The sequence below is a fragment of the Peromyscus californicus genome, unplaced genomic scaffold (assembly GCF_007827085.1).
Source record: "Peromyscus californicus insignis strain IS unplaced genomic scaffold, ASM782708v3 Scaffold_16__1_contigs__length_79575227, whole genome shotgun sequence".
Lineage (NCBI taxonomy): Eukaryota > Metazoa > Chordata > Mammalia > Rodentia > Cricetidae > Peromyscus > Peromyscus californicus.
In genome coordinates, this window is record NW_026294458.1 from 19,773,333 (window position 1) to 19,793,765 (window position 20,433).

A 20,433-nucleotide genomic window follows, 5' to 3' on the forward strand; every position below is an offset into this window, starting at 1 on the left:
TTCTTTACTCTTAGACAAATCAGGAAATGATGCCCTGCCTACACTTTTTAGGCTAGGTCTTCCCATTTTATTTGTGGCAGTCAAGATGATCTCCCCCACCCATGCCCACAGGACATTCTGATATAGATAAACACCCACTGAGACTCATTTAAGGCCGTGTCACACTGACATTTAATAGTAACCATCTCACTCATTTAGCACATCTAGGGATGATAGCACATTCTTGGGGGTCCCTTAGTGGAGGTAGATTTCTTTTCACTTATTTAAGAATAAATTTGATCTTTAAGGATATTAAGTGGCTTGGCATTCCACATGATGTCCGAGGTGATAATCAAATTCAACTTTTTGTTTATTTCTATAGGGGAGATAGGGCTGACTATGAAAATAGTATTTTTTTTCTTCTTGTTGCTCAGAAATCCTGAACTCAGTTCTCAGACAAATACATTTATCAGTAAATGAATAATGTGAATTACGAACTTTCTTAATATTCACCACTGTACAGTGTGTGTGTGTGTGTGTGTGTGTGTGTGTGCACGTGTGTGCACATGCATGTGGATATATTTGTGTGTGCACATATATGTGTGAAAATACAGGAAAAAAGCAGAAGAAGATGCACCATGTATGTATGTATATATATATACATATATATCATATATACATGTGCATATATGCATATGTGTGCAAAAAGAGAAAAGGACAAATCCAGGGTACAGATGCACATGTAAGTACACATCTGTCTGTGTAACTGAAAGAAAGAAAAATGACAAAGACAGAGACTATGACGAAAATAGGAAAAGGTTTGTCATTGGAATTAATGCTGTTTAAATCAACAAATAATAAAGGTGTCCTACAGTTTGCAGGCCATGCTTGAACTGCATCTGATAGATTAGCACGTAGTGTCAGGCCTTCAGAGTGATGTTGCGTTCAGTTCTGTTGCAAGAATTGATCCAATATTCCTTTATTGTTTAAATGCTCTACTGCTGAGAGGTTTTATCAGTATGTTCAAGAACACCAGCATGTTATCATAGGGAAACAATCAAACGTTCTGTTTTTTTTTTTTTTTTTTTATTAGTTGGCATCTAGTTATCTTAAGATATTTAGTTACTTACTACACATGAATTGTCAAGGCAGAACATGATGTGCAAAATGTTAAAAAAAAAAAAAACCAAGCAAACAAAATAGGAAAGAAGCCAAATTTGAAAGTTTCCCATTTTACCCCTTGGAGTTCACATTCTCACTGGCCTGACAACATGTACTGTGAAGGGTTCATTAAATACTCTTTTTTTATTTAAGAAATTATTTTTTATTCATTTTACATACCAACCACATAATGCTCCTCTCATCCCTCCTTCTCCCCACCAGCCTTCCCCTTCCACATCCCCCAATCCCCGCTTCTGAATGGGTAAGGCTTCCCATGGGGAGTCAGCAAAGCTTGGTACATTCAGGTGAAACAGAACCAAGCCCCTCCCACTTTCATTAAGGCTGAGCAAGGCATCCCACCATAGGTAATGAGCACCAGGGATAGATCCTGATCCCACTGCCAGGGACGCCTCAAACAGACCAAGCTACATAACTGTCTTCCATATGCAGAGGGCCTGTTCTTCTAATCACTTTCTATCTGTGTCATCTGAGTTTCCTTCACTGGGACAAATGCCTGAAAGAAATAGTTTCAAAGGGGGAGAGGGTTGTTTTCATTTGCAGACTGAGATGTTTCACCGCATGTTTGGCTGACTCTCTTGCTTTGGGTCTGAAGAGAGGAAGATGCACCGTGATGGAATAGCAGGAATCAGCCATTGTCGGACACAGATCCACATGCATATTCCTATTGAACTACAGGCTGGCCCTATCACCTTTAGTTCCAACCAACTGTAAACCGAGCCGTCAACACATGAAGCTGTGGACACATTTTAGATTCAAACTCCAATTCTATGTTTTGTTGTCTGTCTCTCTGTAGTGTGCCAAAGTCTGGAAATAATGACATATGGGTTTAGGGTTCTAGGAATTTTATTAAATTGACCCCTGAAGATTACCCTCTGTAGGAACCAAAAGCTACTGTCCAGCCATGCCCTTTTATTTCTCCCTTGTTTCTTCAGTTTCTGTTATTTACCAATAAACCTCAAATACTTGCATCTTTTAATGTGTTAACTCTTTCCAATTTGACCTTCCCTCTGAGAGGTTGTGAGGTCATTTTCATTTTACAGTTTCCAAATCTTAGAATGCTTCTTCCTCCTTGTTTTGTGAAACTTCTCTATTAATTAGAGCTATTTTGTTTGCAAATGATTAGAGAACTTAATTTGGTGTGAAAGCTAAATGGCCTTGCTAATGTTCCCAAAACGAGCCTGCCGGATGCTTTCCCATTTATGGAAGAAAGTTTTGCAAAGAAAGAACTTAATTCTCAAAGCAGACACGTCTGAAGTCTGCCTCCAAGAGCACACAGTGGGGACAGTCACAGGAAAAGGAAGCTGTCTGTGTGAAGTGGGATGAATGACTGGAGATGAGTTAACCCATGGGCTGCACAGGCATGAGCTTGTGGCTCTTCGTGTAATGTGTTTGTGAATTGGAGGTGATAGCAAGAGCTGAGAGTGTACGTTTTGAACTCTTAACATCAAATAGTCAATCACTAAACACTTACAGAGGTAGGACCCACGGAAGAGAAAAGTGACATTCGAGTCCTTGAAAAGTAACTGAGGCAACATTATCCCTATAACCTGCTCATGAGAGGTGTTATCCAGAGCAAACAAGGGGGGGAGAGAGAGAGAGAGAGAGAGAGAGCACTTCAATACAGTATTCAGCTACACAGACACAAGCCTTTGAAATTTTAAAACTTCCTAACACTTTAAAGTTTACCAAAAACAAGTTACTAAAAATTAATTTTAAAAATAAATCAAATAAAGCTAGAGTATCTATTCAGTGTTACCCTGAGTTTTACTACTGTCAAAATTACACAAGAAGAAAAATCCAGTCTCATATTCAGCTGTATTAAAATAAACTGACCGTGGTGGGGTATACATGTTAAAAGAACAAAGTGAAATTTGTGCTCCTGGAGACAGGTTACCTTTTTGCTCCCCCTTTTTGTTACAGTCAACCTACCATGAAAGTTCCTCTTCCATCTCTAAATAAAGCTTATAAGTGTGAAGAAAAGGGCCCAAACTTGTGTATTCTCTGAGTCATGGGAGATTTGTGTTTCTCTGGGCCAGGGTGAAGGTGATTTGCATTCAGCTAGCACTCACAGGAATGGCATTTAGTGTTGCTCTTGGCAGGGTTCTGTGTTCTCTATGTTTTATCTGGAGCAAAGCTTAAGTGTGTGAAGGCCCCACAGAGCACCGTTCAAGCTACTGATGGCACCATCTGCTGTAGAGTACTGACCAATCATGTACCCAGGCTGGGGGATAACATACGTTTTAACAGAGTGCACCAATGGGGATGCTTCTATTAGAAATACAAAACTAATCCTGCTTTAAATCGCCAGAGAGAAAACACAATAACAGAAAATTCAATGATTTTGACTTAGTGGTTAAAAGCTGAGAATGCAAAGTACAATGTTCCTTCTTTTATGAACAAAAATGTGAAAAATAAAAAACCTATTAAAACCCGTTTCCTGTTGTATGCCAGTCAGAATCATCTCTCTGTTGTTTTGTAAAAGCATGGTCTCCTTTTTCGTAAAAATCTGGCTACTCCCCATATAATTGCTTTTACCTACCAGGTCTTATAAGTTGGCTTGCTGCTGTACCTTTATGCTAAGGAATATAAAGGTTGAGGAAGCACAACTATCATCCCCATGTCCATAAACCTTCAGAAACAAACTCACATTTAATCCTAAGAATAATATTACAGAGTTAAATGGTTCTTCAGGAAGCCATTTCACAGTACAGTTTTGCCAAATATTCAATCAGAGAGTTAGTACTAATTGTGAGACAAGTAATTGACAAAGCTAAATTGGTTCAGCACCACCAGTCTATGCCAATCATTCTAGCCATCCATGAATTGGTAAAGACACTTGCAGCACCAGCGTCCTATTGGCATAATGTGTATATTATACTGGGGAGGGAGAAAGAAACCCACCAGCATGTACTGTCTGTTTCCTCTAAAAGTGGCTTGGTATGCCATGGATTTGAGTCCTCTGGCTCTAGTGTTCAGAAGTAAGTTTATCTAGTAAGTAAGTTTGGTAATATGGACCTGCCATATGGTGTTGTGGCTAATGTCATAGCCTCTAGCACGAAGTAGTCATGCTGCTACAGATTTACTTGCTTTAGAAAAGCCACCTTCCTTCTAAATGTGGTGCTACACACTGGTCACCAAACAGTGAAGCCAAGACAAGTCAAAGTCTACAGAACTACAAAAGCTAGAATCAAAGAGAAGTCATATTGGAAGGGGGCTGGAGTGGTTCACTCAAAGGGTCACTTCCATGACTGATGCATCCTTGGTCTTTGATGAGTAGAAACAAACAAACAAACAAGGTAAAGAGAAACATAACTGAGGACCACTGATCAATCAACACTAAAAATGCTTGGGGAAAAACAAACCACAGTGTTCTCTAGTAACAGAGAACTTACTGTGTAAACTTCCAAGCAGTTACTTTCAGAGATTGTTGGAGAATACAGTGAAATCACAAAAAATTATCTCACTATCTGTGTCTAAAGCTTGTATATGCTATGGCTGTTTTGAAGTAAGCTTTATGACGTAACTTAGACAATTTAGATCAAAGAGGCTTATGCCAATGGTGCTTTGTCTGGGTGAAGTCAGATGACATATGCAGAAGTCCACAGTCAATTTTCTGGTTTGTGTCATCATACTATCCATCCAAAATATCCAAAAGGCAGCCCAGATTTTCAAATCCTGGTGGATTGAGGGCATCACCAATCATCTCTGACATCTAAGAACAGGGGTCACCCACACCAGAGCTGAGGGCTGGGTCACAGCAGTGTTACAAAGTACCATCTGGTTGGGCAACAAAGGCTGATACCCATTCCTACATCCTTAATATTAGCACACAGGTTTTCAGTTTGAAGTTTTCAAAAACTTACATATTATCCCTCTTCTTTCTGGATTCAGAGCCAACTGAGCAAGACAGGACAGTCATCACATAGATGTAAATAAATGAGCCATTATTTCTACTACTGATAGAAAGAAGGCCAGAAGATTTGGCATTAAGCCATTGAAAATGTCCTTGAACCAAACATTGTCCTTAACCTGTGAACTTTTCCCTTAGAGAAACTGAGTTTGCTTCTAAATCTAACACTGCTGCACATCAAACATTGAGGAAGAGAGAATGCCTTAGTTCGGGCCCCATGCTGGCTTCACCAAGTGTACTCTGGGCAAAGACAAGGCTGCTGAACTGTTTATGCATGGAATGTGACCCTTGAACAGAATGAGGCAACAGGAAGAGAAGCCAGACTCCTGAATTTCCCAGTGTTCCCAGAAAATCAGTCCTGCTTCTGGCTTCTTGGTTCTAACTCTAACCAATACATTGGTGACCTAATTTACCTTCAGTTTGAACACAGACATCAAACCCTTTTAAGTCACCATTGACTTGGTTACTACACAATACACCTAGCTCTGCTTTTGTTTATTTACTTTTGTTTGTGTTTACCTCTTTAATGCACAGGGCATTATCTTCAATTGAAGGCTGTGTATTAAGACTTTGAAACCATATTTTTCAGGTAGATCACTAATTTTTTACTCACTAGCATGCCACAAATGTATGAAGGCTTTGAAAGAAGACCCTCATGCTAATCATTTCCAGAATTCAGCATTTTAAGACATATAATTGAAGACAGAGAAATTTAATTTCTCTTAGAATTAAATTATAGCATCTGGTGAATCAGATATAGTGTCCGCGAAAATGTGTGAAGTCATTTGGAAGAGACAGGATCCCCACCACCCACCCCTGCCTTAGACCAGCAGAATGTGTATAGCTTCTTGTATTTATTAAGCATATCTAAATAAAATTATAATTCAGAGGAGCCTTTGCTTGTTTATAGAGGTAGAAAAAGCCCTCACTGAAGCAAATGCCAGGAGCAACTGCTCACAGGCTGTATGGAGACAACGAACTTTAGACACTGTCTGGACATATTTCTATTTCCAAACATGAGGCTGTGGACTGCCCTGCAGACAGCAGAAGTGACACAAGAGCTTCCAAGTATTTCTTATCCCTGTGAGAGCATAACCAATAATACAAGCCAGATTCCAGTGATCAGTTTGACACCGTCTCCTTCCCTTCTTGTCCATACAGCTTCTGAACATGGTGAGTTCCTTACACACCTTCTGTGATGACTAATCTTGATTGTCAACTTGACTCAACTCGAAAGATGAAGCCCCAGCTGGGGAGCTGCCTTATTCAAACTGGCCTATGGGCATGTCTACGGGGGCGTTCTCTTGATTGTTCATTGATGTAACGGGGCAGAGACCACTGTGAGTAGTGCCATCCCTAAGAACTGTATAGGAATGCTGGCTGAGCACAAGCCAGAGAGAGAGAGAGAGAGAGACAGAGACAGAGACAGAGACAGAGACAGAGAGACAGAGAGACAGAGAACACCAGTAAGCAGCAATACTCCATGGTTTCTGCTTCAAATTCCTATCTGAGTTTCTGCTTTTGCTTTCCTCAATGATGGATTAAAACCAAGAAGCCAAATAAATTCTTTACGTCTCCAAATTGATTTTGGTCAGTGCAGTGTGTTATCACAGCAAGAGGGAAGCCAGCTAGAACAGTTTCCCTCAGAACTTACTGCTCAGGTATACTTCGAGTAGCCGTTCTCTGATACAGCAATTTCACATTTACCCACCTGCCCCTGTAGCTACACCCATGCAAGCATATTTCTTCTGTTTTGTTTTCTTGATATTGTTACATATGGTCCATTTTAAGATGTTATATTGTCTTTTCATTATAACATAATAATTTTTTATAAAACTTTATGTGTCTTCTACTTATTTGTATATGATAAAATGGCAAGTTACAAAACTATATTAAAATTTTGACAAAAACTTTCATACTGCCATCAGCTAATTTGAGTAAAAGGAAAGTGTAACTAACCATTGGTCTTTGCAAAATTCCTATAAAGAATGTGAAACATGAAATATCTCATTAGTTTCAGCCATATTGTTTATCTTTGAGTGAAGATAAATTATGTGAATTATTATAGTTATGACATTGGTCCTGAAAACTTCATTAAAGATGTTGTAAGATAATGAGTCGTAGCTTGTGTAATGAGGCTTTTAAACTATTAATGCTAATATACTAAAAAGCCTTCATTTTTGTCTATGTATCTAAATATTTCTCTAAAAAACACTCAAGATGCTAGTTTTAAGGTTATTCAAATGCAAATACATTTTAGATAAAAAAATAACCTCAATTTGCATATTACTGCATTAGTATTTTCCAAGCATATATACTCAACTAAGTATTTAATAAATATTGCTTAAATATAATAGTTTCTAGTATTTTACTATTGCTTATAATAACTACTCTTAATAAAACAAATACTTAGTTCATCAAATAACTATAAATTATTTTCAATGTTTTCCCTGATGCATGCATGAGCCTAATTTGTTTGTAGAATACAATGTCACAATACCAGAGAATTCATTCTCTTTTGGTAAAATGCTATGTCAACAACATTTAAAGTATTTTATGTAGAAAGAAGTCACCTGACATATTAAAACCAGGACAGGTTAATAAAGTAGTATGTACCTAATAGTAAAGAAGTAGAATTATTGTGTAATATTTTGTTATGCATTTTAATCAAACAACACAACTTCTTGCCCCAAGTATTTCTAGATGATCCCTAAAAAATTCATTTTGTATGTAATCATAAGGAAATATTCCTTAATTAACATGAATTCTTTTGGGTAGATTTCTTATTGGTTAAAAAAGATCTAAAACTAATCTCCATAATGGAGTATTACATATTATTAAGATACATACAAATTATGGGTAATATTACCTATGCTTAATTTGAGTAAAGTCAGCTCATTGAAATCACTGTAGAATAACCAAACCACCAACTGGTCAATAAACCAACCCTCCAACTGACCCAACAACAACCAAACAACCAACCTACCAAGTGACATGTCAATTAATAAAACACCTTGTACATAAAAAAGAAGTAATTTGAAGGTTAAAGGGGTAGAATATGGGACCTACCCTGAAGAACTTTACATCATTATCCCATTATAGTATAGCTGCATTTTAACTCTTTTAATATATTCTAAGTCTTTTTCTGAAAGGTTTAAAAAAATGTATGTTTTTAAATATAAGTGACAAGTAGCATGCTTGTGGGATGGGGGGGGGGCACAGAGAGGAGACAGAGAGAAGCCCCACTGAAAATGTTAGTACTATCTTTCCCCCGACAGAGTCATTGGCTGGTGCTTTGGACAGATACCATGAAATTTTAGATCTATTGTTAGAATGAACAATGAAATTATTATGGAGCCAGAATTTTCTAATAGTCTGATCACTGGATAAGTTTTTTTTTTTTTAATTTCAACCTTTAAAAGGTCTTAACCTTTAAATTGGACTTAAGACCCATACAACAGTAGGGAAATCATACCTAGTGCTAGAAATCTAGCAATTTCCTGGGGATGGTGAGGTCATGGACCTTAGAAAAATAATATACTATGGCTACTTAGCTAGCATAATTCCTTACTGCATTCTAAATCTTACCCTTAAACCCACAGATAAGTACAACCATCATTCCTCATCAAAGAAACTTTTCTTTACAGGAAATGGAGATTATCATAGAAAAATCACAATTGGTTGCAGTGCAGAGATCAACAGATCCTGGATAGGCTAACTCAAACGAAAGCATTTGTATCATAGCTGCTGCATCTGTGGTCAAGGAAGCATTGCAGGTAGTGGGGGACAGTTGGGAGGTTGCGGGGGGAGTGTTGGGGATGAAGGAAAGCAGGAGCCAGAATTTTTAGACAGCTGCTGTGAAACAACCTTTTCTAGAAATTACTGTATTATAAAGATCAGAACAATACAACTTCAACAGACATTCTAACATGGAAAGGAGAAAATTGTACAGGGTCCCACTCCTAGACAAAGAATTACAGTCAATAAGTGGCTCCTGAGAGAGAGAGAATTAGCTTCTTTCAGAGATGAGACCACTTATTTGTTACCCAATATCAAGTTGTCAGCCCTGAAACCACACAAACACAAACCACAAAATGGACTTAGCAGGTTGTATTTATATACTTGGGTATAACCATACTTACACACATGGGTATGTTTGTACATATATGTCACAAAAATGATCAAAGAAAAAGAAGCTCAAAAGCTATCGACTTGAGAATATAGGGCCATGGGAGGAGTTGGAGTGAGGGTGTTTGGGAGGACTGGCAGGAAGAAAGGGAAGGAGGGAAGTGACAAAATTCTATCTTAATAAAAAATGTAGCATAAATAAATAATAAAAAATTAAAATTCCATTATTATTATTAATAGTGATATGCCTTACTTAAAAATTAGAATCTATATTATTAACATTTGAAGTTTTTTTACTTTACTTTTGCTCTTGGAAACTCAGAAAACTATCTTGACCATATATTTTGAAAATAACTATGTAATGTATAGTGTCCCCAAAGATCTTTCCTGCCAGCAAGTTATTTACCTAGTCCTGCATGCTCTGAATTTACCATTTAAAAGCCACTCCCCAGCTGACAGGCCAGAGTCCATGAGCTCCCGCCAGTTTGGGTCAGCTGTCTCTGTGGTTTCCCCATTATGATCTTGCTCAGCCTTGACACGGGGGAGGGGCTTGGGCCTGCCTCAGTTTAGTATGCCAGACTTTTGTTGACTCCCCAGGGGAGGCCTTACCCTCTCTGTGGAGTGGATGGGGGATGGGATTGGGGGAGGTGGGAGGGGGAGAAGAAGAGGGAGGGGGACTGAGATGGGTATGTAAAATGAAAAAAAAACTTTTCAAAAAATAAAAAAAAAATCAAACAAACAAAAACCCACTCCCAGTCAACAAAACAGTTACAAGATTTGGAAACTCATCTCCATCCCTGCTGCCCTGTCTTCTTTGGACTTACTTAGTATCCTTTCCCGGGAAAACAATCAGATCTCAGAGGCAGGTCACATTCAGATGCGTGAGGTCCCTGGAGGTTGGCTGGCAAGTTCAGCCTCACACTGATGGGTAGAATGGCTCTGCTGTCACTGTCATAGACCACCATGGGCTAGCTGGGCATCAGCACATAAGCACAGTTTATAAAGTTTGTTCCCTGCACCCCGCCTGACCTCTGGATTCTTTTTGTTTAGAAACTGCACTCCAAAACAATCTCATGTAAGTGATCAATTCATTTGTACTTTCTCTAGCTTTTTTTCTTTTACTTTAATATTCAAAATTGTTTTGATTCTGGTTGTTTCTGGCACCAGTTATGTGAAGAAGAACTGGAAGCGTTTCTGAAACACACGATGTGCTCCACTCATTAAAGGATCTGAAAAGGCAACAATTTTTAAGAAGATAGTTAAAACACAGCTATGAAAGACTAACTTTCATGTGCACAGTTGAGAAACCTATTAGTTTTTCTTGGGCATCTGAGGGAAAGTTACATCTGATTTAATGTTTGAAGAAAGCAAAGTTGGGCAGTTGACTAAAAGGGAGAAAGCATTCCGACACAACATTTATGCAGGGCACCTTGTAACAGCTGAGGGGTATAGGAGTACATGCCTCCAACGAACATAAATATTTAAACACAATTAGAGTGCAGTGCACCCCTTCTCTTATCCAATAGTGTACTTCTTTCACTTAAGGAGCCTGATGGGAAGGAATGCACAAAGAAAGGAACACTGGTAAATGCACACTTCAAGCTTTTGACTCCGTACCTCATTATACCCTCAGCCCTTCTGTGCCACACAAGCCAAGTGATCCTTTTATCTGGTCTAGAGAGTGAGTCACCTTCCTTCCCAAAAGGTCCAAACCTGAATATGATGAATGGAAATTCCCAGTTCCGTAAGATAATTTGCCACTGGTGTTTTCCTCAGAAGAACAAAAGCAGAGTCCGGGGGGGGGGGGGGGGGGGGGGGTGGTGGTGGTGGTGGTGGTGGCTGACACTGTCCTTTAGACCCACAGCTCTGTACTGAGCTGACCAACAGAGCCTGGCCTGGGGCCTTCTCAGGTAAAGGGGTAGATTAGTTACTTCCCTCGTTACCACGACCCAAATAACTGATGAAAAGTGACTTAGAAGAAAAAATTATTTTGCCTTAAAATTTGAGAGAGTATTATGGGGCATCACAGTGGGACAGACATGGGAGTGGGAGAGGGCAGCTGGTCCCACTGCAGCCACAATCAGGAGGCAGAGAGTTGAAGGCTGCTGGCCATCAAGCTTTCTCCTCTTTGTTAGTCCAGGAACCCCAGGGGATAGGATGCTCACAGGAAGGTGTTTTCCCCTTAAATCTCTCTGGAAGCAGCCTCAAAGGCATACCACAGGCATCCCTCCCGGGTGATCCTAAATCCAGTCAAGTTGACAGTGAGAATCAACTAAAGGGAATGAGTGACTCATCTACGGAAAGACTAAGAGTCCAGGTCCAGGTGGGAGGAAAAAGAGGAAAAGAACTCACTTGATAATCCTTGGATTCAGTCTGTCTGAGCTCATTCTGAAATGATTAGATTAGTATTTTAAAGAGAAACTGTTAGTAAAATGGTGGTTGGATACCTCTTAATGTATAAGTGAGTCATAGAGTCTTCTACAAGAAAAAAAAAAAAAAAAAAAACTTCCCATATCTACAATGTTGGTGTCTGGGCCTGGTTGTCAAGGGATACCCACACGGCCTGCCACAGTCAGTCTGTGCCAAGCCACAGTCCCATAGGCAGGTGTCTCCAGTGTTATTAGCCCTGCACAACCCCTCAGCATATTGAAAAGTTCAGGAAAATTGCTATGAGACAATCATGCCACAGCTTGTTTAGTGCATTACAAAAATTAAATTGCTGCAGAACCCATCAGCATTTGCTATAAATAAGACTCTGTAGAATCTCAGGGTGCACTTGGCCAGGGTCTGATTCATCTTCTCCTTAGCTGAATGTTTCCAGTTTAGGTGAGCTTGAAAGTTAGGATAAACATTTAATAAAGTAAAGCCATCTTAAATTCACTTTTTTTTTTTTGACAAGTCTAACCCACGATATAATAAGCATTCAACATGAAAGATCAGTAGTCTGTTCTTATGCCAATTTTCTGGAGGCTACAAAACAAAAAAAAAAATATGACCAGAGTAAAATGTTGGGGTCACTTTTAATAATTTTATCATCTTGGAAAATGGATTTGAAGTATACAACCTGTTATGTAGTGCTCAATTAAAAGTCAGGTAGGCCACATGTGTATTAAGCTAAACATCTGGCAAAGAAAGTCTTTGTGCTAATAGTTGTTCATCTGGGTCTCCTGTGACTGTGTTTTACAGGCAAACCTCCATTTTCACCTTATATTGAACTGGGAACATGTGAACTGAGGTCCTCTGCAGGAGAATCGGGTCAGTACTTCAATGAGAACAACCGTGGTAATGGAGTGGGGGGGGGGGGAAGGTGAAAGTTGTGGGCCTGTGGCTATATGATGGGTGTTTTGTGTTTTTATAGTTCCAGTCCATTGTGCAATGCAAGCTCTTGTTTCACAGTGTTGGAGACATGCAGGGGAAAAGGATTCATTATCACTCAGCAAGTTTCTTGCCTGCAAGTGCCTTTGCAGCATTGATAACCCACCACACAACCCCAAAAGCACTGTGACGCAGTCCCACCCCAGAACACAATGCCAATCACAATGCCCAGACTTTCCTACAGAGATCTTTCTTCCTTTATTTCTATGTCTCATTATCACATTAAGTTTATTGGGCTTATCTGAATTTATCTTGCTTTTTGAAGCAAATTCTAGCTGTAGCTGAGGATGGTCTCTTCTAAGTAGATATCCTCATATGAATAAATAGCAGAAAGATTTCTATTGAAACATTCCATTGTCATACGAAATAAAATATTAAAATTCTTATTAATGTTTACAAACCATCCAATTGTTTACCTTCACAAAACTGATTGCTTTGTGGCTTAAACGATTAAAAATTCAAGATTCTTTCCCTTCAATTGCATTAGTTAAGTTTGCCTTTGAAATCCATGTAAGGAAAAGGCAGGGGTTACAGAGTAAAGATACTCTGCTAGGGCAGAGATGGTTAGGCCTTCTGTAGACACCATTTAACTGGAAATACTGGCAAGACAATCTTATAATTATTTCATCAAATTTTAGTAAAGGAAGAAACAAGGCTTAGGTATCTGCATGCTATAGTCTGTCAATGCATGCAAGACATGAGGCTGCTCCACATACTCCTTTCTTCTATTTTCTAGCATGTGATTGTGTTTGGCTTGTGTATCTGTGGACACTCAATTGTGTATACATGCTTCAGTGGGAACAGTAGGTACAGCTCTAATCCTGAGTCAGGGACTATTGTTAACATCCACAGTTACTTATAGTGTCCTTGGATCTTGTTACTGAGAACGACAAGATTGTCCTCATTTACTGTTCATAGAATTTTCTAAAGTATATGTCAGTACTCTGTTTTCTGAGTTACATGCAGGTTCTCATGAAGTTTGTGACTTTCTGAGGTCTGTTGGTCTGTCTGGGACTTTGTCTGTCTATCTGTAAAATTAGAAAACTATGAAGGGATCCAGATCAGATAAAAGCCTAGTTTCTTTTAGAACTAATATATATTAATAAATGATTATTTTCACTGTTAGTATTGCTGAATAGGAAAGTCTAACACTCAATCAGTAGTTTTTAGTTGGCATTAGACCAAGGTAATTTTGGGAATCACTAGGGTATGGTCACAGCAAATTGGAATTTCATTGAAATTTAATTCATTTACTCTGAATGACAGATTATAAAAAAAACATAAAAACAAACCAGTGTAGCAAATTTACATGCTGGTGAGCCCTTAGTCATTAACTACTTTAAAAAATAATTTAACCCTCTCAGTAATAGTTAGGTAATATCTGTACATAAAAACTAGCATTTAGGCCGGGCGGTGGTGGCACACGCCTTTAATCCCAGCACTCGGGAGGCAGAGCCAGGCGGATCTCTGTGAGTTCGAGGCCAGCCTGGACTACCAAGTGAGTTCCAGGAAAGGCACAAAGCTACACAGAGAAACCCTGTCTCGAAAAACCAAAAAAAAAAAAACAAAACTAGCATTTATTAATTGTTTAAAATGCTATAAATAAAATATTTTGTTTCTATAATTCAGGAAAGTTTAATCAAATATTATGTTTGGACATATCTCTGTATTCTTTAATTAGATTTGCCATATATATGGGAAAACACTGATGTGTGATCCTAATTAGTCTTAACAATAAAAACCCAGAGTCACATATGGAAAGTGGAAGTTGAAAGATCAGAGAAGCAAAGCAGCAGCCATTAAAAACTTCTTACCTCTACAAATCTTCAGACCAAATTGCTGGGTGGGGGAGGGCGAGATCCTGTCTCCACCAGCCTTATATTCCTATCTCCACCTCCTGATTGTGCTGTGATTAAAGATATGCACCACCACCGGGCTCTGTTTCTCTTTTAGACTGGTTCAATCTCAAGTAGCCCAGGGTGACCTTGAACTCCTGATCTTCCTGCTTCCTTTTCCCAAGTGCTGGGATTAAAGGTGTGAGCCACCAATGCCTGGTCTCTCTGGTTAACTAGTGACTAGCTCTGCCCTTGGATCTCTAGATAAGCTTTATTTGTCAGAACACAAGCAAAATATCACACAACAAAACATGTTTTGTTGTTTTATTGTATGGTCACATAGTCAATAGGATTGATTACTCACCACAATGCTTGTGTACTGAAATATATTGGAAACAAATCCATAAACATCGTCATTGATGAGAATTAAGAATTGTGAATGGTATAACATTTTGACATACAGAGTCATTAAAACTATCTATAGGGGAATAAATTGCAACACTTGTTCTTCAGGCTGCTGAGAGATATTGAAAAAGTTTTATTGTTATAATGCAAAAAACAGTGTATGCTTTGTTAATTTTAGCTTTGTTTAATTTTTGCAGATCTGAAAACTTATGAACATTCCATGAATATTAGTTGAATTTAATATGATGAAATAATAAATATATTTAGCTCATTAAAAACAAAAGGCAACCTAATCATACTGTCACACAGTGGGCATGATATAAATGGTTTAATTATTGGAAGAATTATCTTTGAAGTGGTAAGATCTTCTGTAAGACTACTTTTCAACACTTGAATTAGGGCTTTATGAACAGAAAATCCATAGCATACAAAAGGCAAAAATCCTCCTATTATTTACATAGGTGACACCTCCTATTATTTACATATGCATGAAGCCTAAAATAAATTAAAGACTATAAGAAATGAAGAGTAACAAACTAAATACATATTGAGTATGAGTGACAATGTTTTTAAATAATAATAAAATTAATACCATTTATGAATTAAAGTATTTAACAATATATCTAGACAATATGGTGCATACTGTGGACACTAGCACTCAAAACACTGAGGAAAGAGGATCATGAGTTTGAAGTCAGCATGGGCTACATAGAGAGATCCCCCATAAAAAATAAAAGAAATTGACAACATAATTAATAAAGCATTTGCAAAATTTCATAACAAGACATAAACTATCATAGAAAAAAAGAAATGTGTGGAAGTTCTAATATCATGGGTTAAAAGATACAATATATGTAAATGTTTGTTCCTGAAAATTCCTCAATAGACTGAAATTACAATCTCAAACAGTAACCCAGGATCAATTAGCTTTTGGTAGGATGTTATCAGAAGCTAACTCCATGACTAATATGTAAATACAGTGGTGAACATGTGTAAGGTGTTTTAAAGAGAAGCACATTAAGAAGACTTGCGTAAATGGGTATCAATATTAATTGCAAAAGTATGATCATTGTATTAGCTAAGAATAGATAAATAGACAATTATATTCAGAGTCTGGAATCATTTATATATCTTGGTTAGATGTATGAGGAATATGAGATTACAATGAGGTGTGGACAAGTAAAGAGTACCAGGACAACTGGACATCATATGTCATGTACAAGTATAACTTTTGAGAGATAAAATGTAGATTTAAATGTGAAATAAAATGTAGATTTAAATGTGAAATTATGGACAGAATCTTTCAAAAGGAAACAGAATTTGTTGCTAAGTCAAGTTTTCATAGGCAAGACATAAAAAAGTTGATAATCTCCCCAAAATAAAAACAAAGATAAATTTGACAAATTGAAATTATGAATATATATCCAGTCAAAGATAGTTTCAAGAAATTTACAAGGGAAGACAAAAAGTAAAATAAATATTTCTATAAAAATATGTTACTGAGATCTAATGTATGGAATACACACAAAACAAAAATGTTTCTTTAAGAGGCAGACAAGCTAAGAGGAAAATTTAAAAAAAAATAGAGAAAACATTGTGCAATAGAAGATACCCTAAAGAAGAAATGGTCAGAATTCAGTCATAAAGAAAATCAAATGAAAACAAAAATGGAGCAGTAGTCATAGTTGCCAAAATCAATTAATGGTACAAAGAAAAAAGCACCATTAGTTAGACTAGAGAGTTGTACAGTCTGTACAACTGCTTGACACCATTGGATTACAGTCACTTTTGTCATGCTGTAATAAAAGACCATGACCAAAAGCAACTTCTGAAAGCCTTTATTTGGGCTTATGCTTCCAAAGCTATAAAAGTGCACTATGGTGGGGAGGCATGGCAACCAATGGCAGGCATATATTAGCAAGAGGAAGCTGGCCAGGCGATGGTGCTCGCCTTTAATCCATATACTTGGGAGGCAGAGACAGGTGGATCTCTGTGAGTTCAAGGCCAGCCTGATCTACAGAGTGAGTTCCAGGACAGGCTCCAAAGCTACACAGAGAAACTCTGTCTCAAAAAAATCAAACAAACAAAACTAAAAATAAAAAAAAAAGCAAGAGGAAGCTAAGAGATCACATCTTTAACTGCAAACATGGAATACAGAGACCCAACTGGAAGAGGGGCGAGGTTAAACTCTCTCAAAGCCTGCCTTCAGTGATGTATTTCCTCCAGCGAGGCTGTTCTTCCTCACAACCTCCCCAAACAGCACCACAAACTGTGGACCAAGGGTTCAAAGACTTGAAGCTGTTAGGCACATTTCTCATTCCGTCCTCTACCATGGACTCAGACATTCTCTGTGTGATGAATATTTATGCTAATGTTGAGATATTCCCGAAACAGCAGTGATCAAATCCAACCTATCCCACTGCTGTACATTCAGTGATGGAATACTAAGTAGTCATGAATTTGCAGATCTCAATTACATAAGGCACAATTTACAGCTCTCATAAATAAAACATGCATCCAAACAAGCGAGAGCAAATGGCTTATAATTTTCTTTTATGAAATTGATGTGAAAAACAGGCAAACCTCACCTGCGTTGGAAAGAGAGATTCCTGTTAATCCTGCCAAGTGCAGTCGCTGGGGGCAATGAGGGTGACTTCACAGGCGCACACAATGCCGTGTCTTTCAGAGTACTAATTACATCTCTGGGTTCTGATTCCAAAAATTTATTGCACTTTTTTTTTTTTCATCCACGATTCTTCAGCTCTTCTCTGTTCTTCACCAGAAATAGAGACTAAACATGATCTGTCTGCCTCAAGCACCTATGGCAAAGCTGGGTGTGGCGGCACATGCCTGGAAAGTCATCACTCCCGAGGCTGAGGCGGGAGGACAGAAAGTGTGACAGTAGTCTGGGAAGCTTAAAATAATTGTTTCAAAATCCCAACCAAACCAGAGCAACAGGAACAACAGCAACAACTGCAATGCACATCTGTATATGTTTTATTTTGTAATTATTTCTTTAATATAGATTACTCATAAGTTTTAGGCCTCCTGAAGACCTCTCCGCCGTTGCAACAAACCGAATCAGACCAAATTGGAAAGCCCAGGTTTAATGGGTAAACCGCAGTTCCTTGGTCCCGCTGAGAGGAGACAAGGATGCAAGACTGGAAGACCCACAAGTCTGCTTTTTGGAGATGAGGCTTATATATCCCCTGTGGGAGTCATCCTGAGCCTCTCTGGGGGAGGAGCTGTGCTTGGCGGGCTTTGTAGGGGCGGGTTTGGGGTGGAGCTGTGTTTGGCGGGCTTTGAAGGGGCAGGTTTAGGGACAGAGAAGGGGAAGAGAGCTGAGGTGGATCTTCCACCAGACTCCTTCCAAACAATTACTGTTAATGACTTTCTTGAAAAAAGATAGCAAACATTTTTTCAGTTTTCTTTGTTATTTTTCCATTAATGTTCAACATAAAAACCATACCATTTCTAACTCACACACAGAAAATGTAATCATATCCTTATGTTTCCCTGTGTTTATAATAATCACATTTTCCTGTCTCTAAAAGGCCATTGCTTTTCAAGTTTTCCTTATGGTTACTCAACTATTTTTTACTTTGAAATAACTATGTGCTAATGTCCTATTACCATAAGTGCCTAGGGAATCTAAATCCATGTTTAAATTTCACCCTGGAAAAAAAAGCCCTTCACTTTTCTCTTCAGCCAGAAGGTGTGCACGGTGTGGCACTGTCTTCTGTCATCATCATCCACTGAGAGAGCAATAGAGTACAGATTCTATCTGTGTAATTATCGGGTCCTACCTGCTGAGCCGGAGTTCATTAGAAGGAACATGGGGGGCAGTATGTCTCCAAAGAGGGCATGTGCACCATCCACGGCTGTTATTGGGATTTCCATACACACAGTGGGAAGAGTTTGAATAGGCAAATGTAAAAATCCCCATTTCCTCCCTGCCCTGATGCACTGCAGGCTTTTCAGCTATGTGGAACTCTTAGAGACTAGATTCTTCTGGCCTTTGACTTCACTTAGCAAAGAAGACCTACAGGAAACCTTTATGGCATTTGTAAGCATGTTTGCTGTCCTGTATTTCTGCTTACACAAACACAGTTATGCTTGCAAGCTCGACCTCCTAAGCCATAGCATATTTCAATTTTCCTCATCCAGTTGATTTTATACACTTCCTTGCACGAGATAAAAGTTATTTTTATAATTGGAGTACGTCTTAGGTTCTCCAGAAACCTAAGATGACTTCACTGGAAGTTTCACATTTAAGAGACCTCAGACTTCATCCCTCTCCTCTGTCTTTCTCTGACCACTTAGGATTTCCACCTCTGTAGTTGGACTAGGTCATCAACAATAAAATCCAGGCCTCTAGTAGTCAAACTTTATGAGTTGCAACTTGCCTTTCAGAAGGGTGTTGATGTTTGTCAGCAAAATCATGGATGTTATGTCTCCTCTCACTAAGTATTAAATACTTAAGAGTATTAAAAACTACTTAATACTTAAAAGTATTAACAAGGACATCTATAAGAAAGTAACTATCAACTTACATACAAATCTGGTTCTCACAAAATTGGGTGACTCCAGAACCGTTTGTGGAGGAATGAAGACACGGGCTGCTGGTCTCTGCCACTAAAGTTTATAGTACCCAAGCCTGTATGAACACTTGTATCTGGAGCAAGATCTTAGTTGAAGCTGGATCCCAGTGTGGCACTCTCAGTTTGAGAACAGGTGAAGGGAGGCACGCAGACATCATTTCCCAGCCTCTGCTACACTCGAGAAACTGGATTAGAATGCAGATTCTTACAGTGGTGTTATTTTCAGCATGGTTTTTGTTGACCCATTCACAGCATGAATCATTTAGCCTGATATTTTGTAACAGCATGTCCTTACACTCTGTAGTTGGGACAGGTTGTTATCATAACCCTGGGACATTAGCTCTTACGGTTTGTCTTCCATTCCAGTCTTGGTGCCATCTCCATCCAGTGTTCCAGGCTTTTCTAACTAGCCACTGATTTCAGTCCTTCTTTCTTTCTGCCCTTCTACCTCACTTCTCTACAACTTCATCAATGTGTCACCGTTCAATAGTCCTGCCAGACAGTGGTACGGCATGTGTCAGCAACCACAGACTCCTATCCCACCCACCACACACCCAGTGTGACCCTGTGAAATGTTAATTTGACAGGACCTAGAATCACCAGGGTGCCAGGCTCTGAGTATGTCTTTGGAGGATTTTCTTCATTAACTGATGTGGGAATACCTGCCCACTGTGAGTTGCACCTGCCCCCATAGTTTGAACCTGGACTGTGTAAGAAAGAGAAAGTGAGCAGATTGCATGTTTTCCTCTTCCTGTGATTCCAGGTTGTGGATACAATGTGACCAACTGATGTATGCTCAGGCTGGGCTACCTTGACTTCCCCACCATGATGGATACCTTGAACTGTGAGCTAAAAAAAAAACCCCAAAAACAAAAAAACAACAACAAAAAAAACAAAGCAGAAAACCAACCAAACAAACAAAAGAACTTTTCCCACTTAAATTGTGTCTGTCAGAGTATTTATTTTATCACACAAACAGGAAAAGAAGTTATTAACATGTCTTTTTCTTTTCCTGGCA